The sequence below is a fragment of the Bufo bufo genome, chromosome 5, assembly GCF_905171765.1.
Source record: "Bufo bufo chromosome 5, aBufBuf1.1, whole genome shotgun sequence".
Classification (NCBI taxonomy): domain Eukaryota; kingdom Metazoa; phylum Chordata; class Amphibia; order Anura; family Bufonidae; genus Bufo; species Bufo bufo.
In genome coordinates, this window is record NC_053393.1 from 244,966,554 (window position 1) to 244,979,591 (window position 13,038).

Consider the following 13,038-nt stretch of genomic DNA (forward strand, 5'->3'; position numbering starts at 1 on the left):
AAGTAATTCTCAAATCCGACAGTACATTCTAGTATGGAGACGTTCCCATGAGCACGGAAGTCGTCAGAAGCGGCAACGGGCACTGACTGGAGCAGCCAGGAATCCTAAGGACAGGTAAGAACTACTTTTGGGAAGTGGGAAAGAAAAAAATATAACAATAAAAAAAAATAATATTCGAAATATCGAATTTATAGCACTATATTAGAAATATTCGCGAATTATCGAAGTGCCGATATTCGCCAAAAAAAAATCGATATTCGAATATTCAACACTATTCCCTATACACCAACGATCCTGCATTCCCTATACCACCAACGATATCTGCATTAACCCCTGCATTCCCTATATCACCAACGATCCATTCCCTGTTTCCCTGTATTTAACCCCTACTTCACCATTCCCTATACCACCAACGCATAAATCCTGTTGCTCCCCTGCCCTGTATTCCAACTCCTGAGTTATTAACCCCTTGTACCCCGTAGGGACAGTGAGTAGCCAGGCAGATGGGTTGCTGATATATGTATGTAACTGTAATTGCAGTAAGATTCTAGGGAGGACTTGGGATTGTGTTAGCGTAGTTAGGACTGTATTGTATTGTTATAGTGTGAGTATATATATTACTGTGTGCTGCTATAAATATATATATATATCTATTTCATTGATATAGATATATATATAATTATAAGCAATAATTAGACTGTAGACGTGTAGTGTGTTAATAAATACCTTTTATTTAAGCACAGCATGTAGTCTTTTGTTGTATTAGGCGCTGCAGCAATAGCCACAGGTTGTTCAGTATAGAGTAAGGCAATCAGAGTGTATTTGTATTTAAGGTATAATTAGGCGGAGTCATCACTAGACGACTCACACCTATTTATGAATATTAATTAGTGGTATTACGCAAAATATCAATAATTAATATTTCCCTTAGCTTTAAATAATATATGTGACCGTGCATGGTGGATGGCTCGTTCCAGATACATTAGCAGTCTGCTTTTTGCCTCCTGTGCACTGTAAGTGCTGCCTGCTTCTCCTCCTTCTCCTCCCTATCTGCTGCTACGTCTCTCCCTCTGAATTCCCCTCCTCTTTCTCTCTTGTGGGCACCCAAGTGACGTCCATCGACACGTCATCATTGGATTCGTCACCTTCACCACCACTGACATTAGAGATCTCGGAGTAGGCAGCAACAGCGGGGACCACCCTCCTTGAGCTGATCTGGGTACTGTCGTCAGACTGCTGGGTGCCCACCGTTGATACCTCCTCTTCCTTATCAAATGTCAATAGGGGGTAAGGTAAGGTCTTGGAATGGATGGGAAAATAATTCCTCTGACTCGAGCGGAGGGGATATGGTGGTGGTGGTCGTGTCTTTGGGGGTGCACACAGCAGAGCGTGAAGAAAAGGCGATGAGTTAAGAAATTTGAGTTAAGAGCTGGAGTGCTAACCATGTTCCATCTTTATTTGTGGAAGAAGGTATATAACACCCCTGCCTCATTCACTTTTTTTGGGGGGGGGCAACTGGTATATCACACCAGTAGAAATTATTTGTTCCAATAGTGTTTGTTACTCTGTGTGGCTGCGGTATCGCAGCAGAAACGCACACAATTTCTGCACAATACAAATGCACTATAACATACTTTGTATGTTAGAAAGTATATTATAAGTATATCACACCCCTCAGTAAGTTACACATATCGTTAGCACACCTATACTATTCCTTAAAAGGACTTTTGTGCCCTATTAGCTAGCGTTTGGTGTCCCTAACAGTCTGTCCCTCCACACAGCAACCTCTCCCTACACTGGCAAAAGACTGAATATAAAATGGCGGCCAGATCAGGTTTATTTATAAGGTAGGGGTAATGTCCATCTGCTGAAACATCTCAATTGGCTGTCCTGTACAACCTGATGGATGTGTCATGGGGCAAAGTTCTTCACAATGTAAAAGAATATGGCGCTGGCGGACATTGCCATATGTTCGTCCGTTCGGTGAACCGTGAACGAGCAAAGTTTGCTGCGAAACAACCACCGGGTGAACCGCAAGGCCATCTCTAATCCTGATATATATATATATATCTTTGGTAACAGCACCACCTAGTGGTGACTGATGTGAAGTGGTGGTTTACCAGCCTGTTATAAGGAACTACAGCAATTTACATACACAGTATAAAATGACATCTTGCAAATACCATTAAACATACAGGGCCTCACTACTGATACAGAGTGGGACACTGCATGTGTCCAAGGATTGTATATGACCACAGAGACGCAGCGATCCCGTGACATTTTTTTCACACAAAATTGTAGAACAGCATCTGCTCCAGGGCTCCAGAGCTTTAAATTCTATGTTCTATATTCCATCTATTGTTTAAATTAAATAATGAATAGCATTGATCATCCATCATACTTTTTGTTTTGATCCATTAAAAACAGATCAATTAAAAACACAAGTCTAATGTTAGTATGAACAGAGCCTTTACTGCTATAAATTTTACAGGCAGTCAGTAATAGATTTCTATGTCATTCTAAGGCTGTGATCTCTGTGAATGTATCGTGTTTTAATTTTAGCACCTCTACTATAAAGAGGCAAAACCTTCCAATAAATTATTAAATAAAAAGACAAATTACAGGTAGCGGAGATAAAGAGTGGAAAATGACAGTGCAGTTGAATATATACAGTACTAGCATTTCATGTTTAGAAAGACAACACTTGCATTCCAGAGAGATTATTACTTGACAAGCCATAGATAATATAATAGTTATACAAGCCATTTAATCGAATGGAAAAACTGTCATCTTGTTATATACAATCATTTTTTAGCGTTCATCTGGTGTATGTTCTTATTTTATTGCTATCGTGGAAATTGCTTTAAATTACATTGCTTTTGTGTGTCTTGCTAATGCTCTGAAGACGTCAGTGGATTTAAAATTTGCAGTCTCTGTACATTAAAGTTAAAGGCTAAATCCACGTGTGAAGATTGATCAGAGCACTGAATCAATACAGGCTATGAAAACACTCCAAAGAGACGAGCAGACAATGGGCCCCTACACAGAGGAAGGAGGGAGTATACTTATTTAAAATGTAACTTTTAATATAGTCTAGAAGTGACAGAATAATAGGACTCACTACACATAGTAGACATACATACATGGATAGGACGAACTTAATGGTGCCTAGCTGGTATAGATAAAAAATTCTGCTCCGTCTGTGAGGACGCGAACAGTCTTACCAGACCCTTTGTAGATAATGGGAAAGGTTCCTTGATGACAGGAGGCAGGAGACACTGGGTGTTTGCCGGGCGGGAATAGATGCTTCTGCTGTGTAGCCGGGTAGGTCAGACAGTAGGATTGGTCCTATATAACCCTATCAAGGTGAAGGGGGCTATTATGCTTCTACCTGTCTACACAGAGCACTCGCCTTTGAAACGGCGACCCCGTCCGGTAGCCTGTCCCTGTAATGGACCTGAACCCTAGAACTACAGATAGTTTACCAGTGATAGATAGATGATGATACTTCCAGTGGTCTCCCGACGTGGCACGTTTCTGTCCGTGACTTCTTCAGGGGAACGTCTGCAGGAGGTAACAGGATAGCCGCAGGTATCTGACCTTAGGCTGATTAGACACTGGGGAAAAGAACAAGCTGTAGAAGCTTGTATTCTGCTATCCCAGGGTGGGATGCAGTGTGGCACAGGAGGGGTAGTCCTGTACAAGACGGTCTGAGGGATATAGTAATCCCAGACAGATGAGACCCTTATGGTTGAGGGTAACAGTGTAATAAGCCAGCCGCAAATATGTACCTCAGGAGTGAGTTTAAATAGTCGCGATCCATCCCCGTCGCCCCTCCCTCCCAGTGACGTCATCGACGCGCAACGTCATCCTGGAGCGCCGCCGTCCGCCCGGTCACGTGACCCAGGCACCAGGAGACCTGAGCCGAGTCACCGCATACAGGGCAGAAAGCGGACGCAGCCAGCGACGTCACATGCCGGCAACACCACGTGGGATGGGAGGGATCGCGGCAGGGGATGGGCGGGAGTAGTGATCACTCAGCCAATGTTTAGGTGGTCTGGTGATCACAAGGGACGCAAAGTGTATGCGTCTCATTGGTAACATAGAAAACAATAATAAAGCCTAGAGATGGCTAATAGCATTTGATGCAGGATTGACCGGTGCAGAACGGGATGCAGATAACGCTAAGGATATTGCTAGATGGGCCACATGGAGTCCGATACACATGTGGGGGTGCACTTATACAGTGGACAGGGGTGCCATGTAACATCAACATGGGATCCCTGTGAATGTATTTTACACGGCACAACCCCAACACAACATGGTGTACAGTCAAAATGTAACTGCACCGACCCCAGAATTAATGTGCCTGAAGGGGCACATGTACGCTCAAGATTGGACACATATGCAAATGCAAAGTGCAGGAGAGGCGGGGGAGGGTTTTGCACTTTGTGCATGTACACTGAAATGCGCATGCGCGGTTTGAAAGATATGACCATAAGTGCATGCACAGGTGCAACGCACCTCCCAGGGAACCATCAGGGAGACAGAGTTGCAGACACGGCATTATGATAGATATGAACGTGGTTTTTCAAAGAAAACAGGCATAGTTTAGCCTTTCGTTCATGCCGCCTGGTGCTGCTGTTTTCAGATTGAAGATCCAGCATGCTTCACGTTGGAGTAGGCTCTTGTCCCAGTCCCCCCCTCTTGGTGGGGGTTTCACAAGGTCGATACCCATGAACTTTAACTGGACTTTGCCATTATGATTGGTGTGCACATGTTTGGACACAGGGGTGTCCATCTTATGTGTGACATCCCCCATGTGCTCACCAATCCTCCTCCGAAATTCCCGTATGGTCTTGTCGACGTATTCCAGACCACATTCACAGAGGATGCGGTATATCACACATCTGGATTTACAGTTGATAAAGTGTGGGATGGAATACGTCTTGCCCGTGACCGAGCTGGTGAAGGTTTTAGTGGTCAAGATATGTTTGCAGGCAACACACCTGCCGCATTTGTGACTGCCCACTACGGTGGACTGTAGCCATGTTGAATGTGTATTACTAGGTGAAAAATGACTGCGGACAAGTTTATCACGCAGGTTGGTGCCACGTCTGTATGTGATTTGTGGACTGTCTCCTAGTATGTCCTGAAGGTTGGGGTCCATCTTGAGGATCCCCCAGTGATATTGTAAGATCTTTCTGACCTGACTCGAGCCTCTGTCAAACGTGGTGATTACACGGGACAGTTTGGTTGTAGAGATATTCGGCTGTTTCGTAATTAGTAGGGTGGGTCTCTGTCGTGCAAGACCTGCCTTATAGGCGGATCTTAAAGAGAACCTTTCACCCGAAGAAAGTATGTAAACTCACCATAAAGATGTGTAGAGCGGCGCCCAGGGATCCCCCTGCACTTACTGTTATCCCCGGGCGCCGCTCCGTTCTCCGGTTATAGCCTCCGGTATGTTTGCAGTTAGGCTCCACCCAGTTGAGCCTGCCGCGGTCTCCTTCTCCTATGCTGTACCGCTGGCCAATCACAGCGCTCAGCTCATAGCCAGGCTAAGTCTGTGCATGACACTATTATGGGGGATCTGTGGATGATGCACTGTTATGGGGTAGGGGATTTGTGGATGGCACTGTTATGGGGGGGATATGTGGATGGCACTGTTATGTGGGGGATCTGTGGATGGCACTGTTATTGGGGGAGCTGTGGATGGCATTATGATGGGGGGGGTCTGTGGATGGCATTATGATGGTGGGGGGGATCTGTGGATGGCATTATGATGGTGGGGGGATCTGTGGATGGCACTGTTATGGGGTGGTGGATCTGTGGATAAAACTGCTATATGTGTCATCCACAGATCCCCCATAACAGTCCCATCCACAGATCCCCCAATCATAATGCCATCCACAGACCCCCCCCCCCATCATTATCCCATTCATAGATTCCTAGGGAGGGGCTGTAGTAGGCGGGGAGAGCGGCGGGGCCGTGCAGGCACTGTACTCTGGCACCGCAGCTCAGTATGTACTGTATTATATGTAGTGTTAATCATCAGATCTAAACCCAATAATGATGCGCTCCCCCTGCTCCCCATGTGTACCGTACTTACCGGTACATGTCACGCTCCTGTAGTAAGCACTAGCAGCTAGCAGGCAGGCCGGGCGGCCGTAACTCACTGAGGTCACGTGCCTGCTCCGCCTACTTTATGAATGAAGTAGGTGGAGCAGGCAAGTGACCTCCGTGAGTTACGGCCGCCCGGCCTGCCTGCTAGCTGCTAGTGCTTACTACAGGAGCGTGACATGTAAGTACGGTACACATGGGGAGCAGGGACAGCGCATCATTATTATTCAGTTTAGATCTGATGATTAACACTACGTATAATACAGTGCATACTGAGCTGCGGGGCCAGAGTACAGTGCCTGCACGTCCCCGCCGCTCTCCCCGCCTACTATAGTCCCTCCTACCTCCTAACTAATACATCGCAGTCTGCGATGCTGCAGCATTGCAGACTGCGATGTAAATTGCCAGCATTCGCCCCATAAGATGCAGGGGCACTTTTCCCCCACTTTTGGGCGGGGGGAGTGCGTCTTATGGGGAGAAAAATACGGTAGGTGGGCGGCGGCCATTTTATTCAAGCTCAGTGCACCAGCACTGCATCTGTGCTTTTGTGACATTGAAATCCAATCTTGGAAAACTGCACTAATAATCTGGTTGTAAAAAATCACCCTTTTTTTGGCAATATACAACATCTGGTGCATTTTCAGGATTAGTCAGTGTGCAATTTAAAGGGGTTATCCCATCAAAACAAATCTGTTTAAATCAGTCCGCAATGCGATATTGTGAATTTTCATAAATATAATCATTTACCTATTTTTCACCATATTCAATATAATCGTCCCCCAGTTACCTCACTGTTGTTGCGTGCTCTCCCTTGGTTACGGCCACCTTTCACCAGCCCAAAGCAATTGTCACGCATGCGCGGCGGCCGGAACAACCCCGAGATACACTGTGGATGCCTTTCTTCCATGAACGCGCACGGCGCTCGGCATCCGCGCATGCGCGGTTTTACAGTTTCTTGTTTAGCTTTGGAATCGTAGTTTCATGCTTTGTTTCTTGTGCAGCACTAGAGCGAGCGAACCTAGAGTAGAGCCTGCAAGTCCTGGAGCAGTGACAGAGTGTCAGCACTGCTATGTAAGTGAGAGAGTGCAAGATATTTGATGCCTAAAATCGCCTGTTTCAGTGTCAAATGTCACTGCACATGTCCACAGGTACAAGTGGAGGTCTGGCCATTATGTCACACATGGAAAAAAAATTGAGAATTCATTGTGGAGCACATGGACTTAGAATGGATGTCATCACAGAGGGGAGGACAATACAGAGGCAGAGGCACAAATGGGGGATGTCATCACAGAGGGGAGGACAATACAGAGGCAGAGGCACAAATGGGAGAATGTCATCACAGAGGGGAGGACAATACAGAGGCAGAGGCACAAATGGGGGATGTCCTCCCCTCTGTGATGACAATACAGAGGCAGAGGCACAAATGGGGGGTGTCATCACAGAAGGGAGGACAATACAGAGGCAGAGGCACAAATGGGGGGTGTCATCACAGAGGGGAGGACAATACAGAGGCAGAGGCACAAATGGGGGAATGTCATCACAGAGGGGAGGACAATACAGAGGCAGAGGCACAAATGGGGGGTGTCATCACAGAGGGGAGGACAATACAGAGGCAGAGGCACAAATGGGGGAATGTCATCACAGAGGGGAGGACAATACAGATCACAGGGACATAGAGGGGATGTCAAAAAGGAGCAGAGGGACATACAGGGGATGTCATCATGTGGACACTGAGGGGATGAAATTACGGAGTACATAATCACAGACAGCACAGACTAAGTTTTTATATTATTTTTGATTATCAGTACTTTGAACAATGGTGTAGTGGAAGTGCAAATCTATTATTTATTGAAAAACTACAGGTGGCTAATATGCCTTATATCTTATTTTATAGCCAAAATATATCACGAACCATGCCATCCTGCATTATTCCTGGTTGCAGAAACACATGGAAAAACAAAGACCATCATGTTATTATGCATGTTTTCCCCAAAGACAAACAATTGATACGGCGTTGGCTAATGCAAGCCCCTCAGTTTTTTGAAGATTTGGATGACTGGGTTGAAAAAATTCATAAAGGAAAAGAGACGGACCACTATAGACTATGTTCCCGTCATTTTGATTATTTCTCGTATCAGGATGGAGGTTCAAGGAAAAAACTGTGCGCACATGCACTACCAACCATATTTCCAGACATAAATAGAATGCCGAATGAAAACCAAACTTCGGTTTCTCAAGACCCTGCATTGCAAATAGATACTGACTATGCTGAAAAAAGGCCACAGAAACGGAAAAGAGTATCTGAACCCGATAATAATAACATGTCTTCTGATACATCAACATCAACTAGTAACATTGTTTTAGATGCACTATTACTTGGGGACACAATATATGTTCAGATGCCAAACATTTCCAATCCCTCAGATGTAGCTGATAAAAACTTCTACAGTAACAAGACAAAAAAAGATATATCAACAAACACCGACCTATCATGGTATGAGGACAAAAAATTTTTTGTAACGGCCTCTTCTCTGATTTCTAAGAAAAACTGTGGGACGCAAACAATAAAACCAAAAAAAAAAAAAATCGCGGAACAACTTGTAAGTTGATGAAAGATCCTCCTAAATACCCAAAGAAAAACCCCCAAAAAAATATTACAAAGGGAAATGTTGATATCATAACCTCGTTAGATGGTCTTTTCAGTCAGGATTGTGACAGAGCACAAGACTGTGGATCAATGCAAAATTCAACTAATAGAATAGACGATGTCGATCCTGAATTAGCCATTGAACAAATAATAGGGATATCAGATTCAAATTTAGATGATTCTGTTTTTGCAATTCCATATGCAACTACCCCTACAAAGAATTTTAAAAATCAAGAAAAAGCTGTTATTGCTTCCACCCCAATGAGTGTGTGTGGCACGCCACAATGTCCGCTGATTCATAATTGTTCTCCTGTACCTAAAATGCGATCCGCGGTTGCCAAAAAACTGGATTGGGTGGAGGTAGGAGAGAAATTAGACGAAAACAATATATTTGAAAACAATGAAGATTAATTTGCATTGCCACAGGAGGATTCAGATGTAGAGGAGGACGAAATTCTAAGTGACCTTTCAGAGAACAGCGATGATGAGGAAACAGACTTTGTCAATGCAAATAATAGGATTGACAATATGGATCCAATATTATCGGACGCGGAAAATGATCCCCAAGAGCCAAAATTCATTGTTTATTACAGTTGTTTGAAACAATTGATTTTTATGATTCCATGCCAGTACCATAAGTCCTGTGGTCAAAAATTAACGCATATTGGTATTAGACATTCTGCTTCAGCAATATATGTTGATGTGAGATGCTCAAGAGGTCGCCAAAAATACCTTTGGACTAGCCAGCCCCTTGTTAATCGTGTGCCTGCTGGAAACTTACTGATCTCCAGTGGTATTTTGCTTAGTGGTAACAATTTTTTGAAAATAAAGAACTTTTTTGATGTTTTGAACATTTTCTGTATCTCAAAATCAACACATTACAAGCATCAGAAAAAATACTTGTTTCCAATGATTCATTACCATTGGAAAAAAGAAAGAAATAATGTGATCTCTTCAATCGGCCAACAAGCAGTATGCCTTGCGGGCGATGGGCAATCAGATAGCACTGGATTTTCAGCCAAATACTGTGTCTACACCATGTTGGACACAGAAACTTCAAAAATAGTAGACTTTACAGCTGAACAAATTGTTCCCCCTACAAACTCTGTCAGCTTGGAAAAAATAGCTTTCAAGAAAACATTGGATAGAATTCTAGAATCTAATGTAAAAGTCAGAATCATTACCACCGACAGACATGTAGCGATTAGAAAAATTGTAAGGGAAGATTATCCTCACATCAAACATCAATTTGACATCTGGCATATGGCGAAATCAGTTGGCCAAAAATTACTGTCTGCATCCAAATCGAGAAACTGTGAGAAAATTTCTCCATGGATACACTCAATCAAAAATCATCTATGGTGGTGTGCCAGAAATTGTAATGAGGATCCATCGGATTTAGTGGCACGTTGGAAGTCCATCTGTTATCATGTTGTCAATGTACACGAATGGGATGATGACGGGCCATACTGTAAGTGCCATTATCTAACTGGACAACCACACACTAAATGGTTACTTGAAGATTCTTCAGCATTTGCAAAATTAAAAGCTATTATTCTAAATCAAACAATCCTACGAGATTTGGAACCCTTATCTTTCTTCTGTCACACTGGCGAGTTGGAAGTTTTTCATGCAAGTGCCCTAAAATACAGACCCAAGCGTGTGCATTTTTTTATGGATGGTATGGTGGCACGCACCACTTTGGCTGTTCTAGATCACAATAGAAATATTGACAGAGTTCAAGTCGCATTACAAACTTTTGAAAACAACAATGAAGAAGCAAGAAAAAAACGTTTTCGCATTGAGTATTCAAAAGCCCGTAAGGCTTGGGTGGTCAAGACACTATATGAACCTCGTTCCAACCAATTCCTGAAAGAAATTCTGAGTGACATATTTCCTTATGCAGAAAACAAGATTGACAGTGATTGGCAGTCATCTAGAACATCACTCCCCAAAAATATAGCACCAATTGAAAAACCATCATCTAAGGATATGATTGAAAAATATCTTTTTAGATTTGGAAGACAATAAGGTGTGTCGGTTATAGGACCTTTATTGGACATGAACAAGAAATAGTTGGTCTTTCAACCTTACCCAATTTTAAGCTAGAAAACTAATTATTTTGTGCTTAAAAAAACACTATATAGCAAATTTTTCTGTAATATTATATACAGTTGGTACAAGAAATAAAGCACTAAGTTCATTATCAAGTTTTATTTTATTTATTTAAATAATTATTATAGTTATAATAAATAATCCTTTGATAACATATTCAGTATAGTTATAGTTTTATGGTAGAACATGTAAAAAAAAATTATGTTAGAATACATTTTTTATTGCATTTCTTTATACAGATATTTATTATAACCATATTAAAACTGAAGCAATAGTTACTAACTCTGGATTCCGTTAGAAGGAAAACTTCTCAAGATGTCAGAAATAAAAAAAGGCATCACAATTTTTTCGAAGGTTAGGTACTGCCGCTCAAAGCTTACTTCAACTCCATTGTCGAAAATGTTTACACTATCTTTTAATAGGGACAGTTTGTATAAAAATTAATTTTTTCTAATCTTGGATGTAGGTAGTGAGAAACTCACACTACTTTCCTGGTCGGCCCCCGCTGAGGTCATGGGCACAAGTTTTTATTTTCAAAATGGCCCCTGGTCATACGGTCCAGTCCCCTATAGTTCTCACATGCGGGGATTTCTTATATGAGGCAGGGACATGTGTATTGCGTGGGAGAGGAAAGCCACTCCCCAGACAAAACACATGTCCCAGCCTTATACAAGAAGTCAACATGATTTACACATTTACACAAGAAATCATCAAATAGTGTGAGTTTCTCACTCCATACATCCGAAGTCAAAGGTATTCTTTAGTAACACTTAGAATAAATTCAAAAACTGTTGTTTGGTGTCGCTAACTAATATTTATAATGTAAGGTAAAGTAAAACATTGGTAAACATTTTAGACAATGCGATTGCAGAATTGACAAATATACAATTTTTTTGTAGAAAAATTGTGAAAATTATTTTTATAAAATTAAATATGAAAACTAGCTTTCATACTTGAACAATATAAAAAAATATTTTATATATACCAATTCAATTATTATGATTCTCCATAATGTCTATTTTTCATTTTGTATGTTTTGGGCAATATTAGACATGGATCATGTAGAAAACACGTATTCCATGTGTTATGTTCATACATACAATATATAATCCTAATAATTGAATTAGTGCTTTGAAGATTTAGACAGATTGTCAATTAGACAAATTAGTAATAACAGTGTAAAACATCTATTTAATCTAAACATTATGAACATTTATCTAAAAATTTAAATCCAAATCTGATTGGGTTAGTGGCACATCTTGATAATATTGAAAACCAGTGTAAGAACCGTTTGGATCTGGAAAGTCGGCTCAAATTTGTAACACTACACAAGTTGGTATAGGTCTCCGATTATGTTTACCTAATGGGCCATGTACCCACATAGAAAATGCTCGATATGCTGCTAGACGAAGACATCTGAAATTTGAAAAAGAAACGAGATGTTTAGCCTTTTTTTCGTTGTTTTATAAACATTTTTTTTTTTTTTAAAGGATATGTCTCAAATACTAAAAATATCAGATTTGAAGATAATACCCTTCACATAGAATGGCGGGTTTTTATACAACTAACGATCAGTCACATCAAGTGGCAATACAGTAATAATGTATTTCTAAAGTAACTAATTACTTACCTAGGATTTTCTATGTTGAAAGCACGACCAGTGGTAATTTGCATAGTTGTAAGAAGTCGAATAATTTCATTCCTGTCTTGACACACATCCTTGAAAGATGGATGTTTACATATGCATGTTATTTCAGGTGAGAGTAAACTTTCCAAGGCATAGATCTCGGAGCAACATAAACATTCATTCACAGATTTCATAATTTCACAGCTTCCACATGTACACCAGTCCAATTTTATCTGGGTCTTGTTCTTCAATACCAGAATACTCCCCCGGGGAACATAATGGGTCAGTCTGAAAACAATAGTCTTCACCAGTCATTGCGTACTTATTTTTTTTTCTTAGGCGCTCAATTAGACTATTCATTTCCTTTGGAAAAAAAAAATATAGATATAATATTAAATTTTAATTTTATTTATTTTAATTCTTTAGGTAATTATCAATAAATTAAAAAAATATAGTATTACATCATAGAGATAAAAAAAATTAACAAATAATTTGATTGGCTGACTAGTAAAGTAAAAAAAAAATAAAA

At 41.3% G+C, this 13,038-nt stretch overlaps 1 protein-coding gene across 1 annotated transcript in view; it reads left to right on the forward strand.

The window, feature by feature from the left end:
* The window catches only part of STAC (SH3 and cysteine rich domain), a 564,997-nt gene that overhangs the window by 299,927 nt on the left and 252,032 nt on the right, over positions 1–13,038 (forward strand). The gene's annotated exons all lie outside the window — the stretch shown is intronic.